General features: G+C 28.3%; 1 non-coding gene across 1 annotated transcript; it reads right to left on the minus strand.

The window, feature by feature from the left end:
• Window positions 1-1144: 1144 nt before the first annotated feature.
• On the minus strand, window positions 1145-1251 carry LOC143689173 (U6 spliceosomal RNA). Its single transcript, XR_013178636.1, has one exon. It is a non-coding gene; the product is annotated as a U6 spliceosomal RNA (small nuclear RNA).
• Between the last annotated feature and the right edge of the window lie 208 nt (window positions 1252-1459).

Here is a 1459-nt window from a genome sequence, read left to right on the forward strand (position 1 = left end):
TTTGCCTTAATTTTCAATTGCTTTATAAAACTTACTGTACAAATACAGGCTTTATAATGATTTAATTTTATTTAATATGTCTGTGAACAAGCTAACCAAGATACCTATTTTTGGTAGTAAATATTTCATATATTAATTGTAGAAAGCATTTGTATCTTTATATTTTCCTGAAATCCAAAACTTGAAAATATTTAGTAACGTAGGTCAATACTATAGCAAGGTTGGTATTTGTAATAACTTTTTACTTGATATTTTGACAATGTTTATAGCTTTGAAAGCTAATTAAAATGATATTTAGTTGGCATTTAAAATTTAGAACTTAGGAAATTTTTATATCTGTATTTTTAGATATAGGATAAGATGATAGACCTGAGAATGGCTTTTACAGTAATAATTCTGACTCTTAGAGGATTAAAGTTACCAATCGAGGCACATTAACAGAACAGATAAACAATTTCTTCCTATGTATTGCTCACAGTCTTCGTAGCGTAGGACACAAATAGATTGAAAGGAAAAGGGTGGACATAGATAGTCTATGTAAGCTGTGACTAAAAGAAAGCACAAGTATGAATGTTATAGTAATATTCGATAAAATAAAATTTAAATGTTATGATATTATGAGATAAGATTTCCACATATTAATTGTAAAAACACTTATATCTTTATATTTTCTTGAAATAAAAACCTTGAAAATGTTCAGTAACATAGGTTAATACTGTAATAATAACTTTCTACTTGACCTTTTGAGAATGTGCACGGTTTTGATAGCTAACCTAATGTTAATTATGTTAGGGTTTAATATTTAGAATTCAAAATATTTCTAATTTTTTTCCTGTTACTTTAAGTTTAAATTGGTTTATGAAACTTACTGTACAAACGGAGACTTTATAATGATTATATTTTATTTAATATGCCTCTGTATAAGCTAAGGTATCCATTTTTTGTTAAATATTTTCATATATTAATTGTAAAAACATTTTTATATATCTTTATATATATAAATCTTTATATATCTTTATATATCTCCATATATCCTGAAATCCAAAACTTGAAAATATTTAGTAACATAGGCCAACATTATAGCAAGTGTGATATTTGTAATAAGTTTTTACTTGAAATTTTGAGAATGTGTTTGTTTATTTTTTTCAATATGGAATGCTTCACGAATTTAGGTGTCACTCTTGCACAGGGGCCATGCTAATCTTCTCTGTATCGTTCCAATTTTAGTATATGTGCTGCCCAAGCAAGCACGGTTTGCGGTTTTGAAAGCTAATCATATCATATTTACAGGGTGGCCCAGGGTGGCTCAGCAGGCAGGGTTCTCGCCTGCCACGCAGAAGACCCAGGTTCGATAACTGATGCCTCCCCATGCCAAAAAAAAAGGTATTTATGTTAGCATTTAATATTTACAATTTAAGAAACTCTGATATCTGCATTTTTAGATATAGGATTAAATGTT

The sequence above is a fragment of the Tamandua tetradactyla genome, chromosome 6, assembly GCF_023851605.1.
Source record: "Tamandua tetradactyla isolate mTamTet1 chromosome 6, mTamTet1.pri, whole genome shotgun sequence".
NCBI classification, from domain to species: Eukaryota; Metazoa; Chordata; class Mammalia; order Pilosa; family Myrmecophagidae; genus Tamandua; species Tamandua tetradactyla.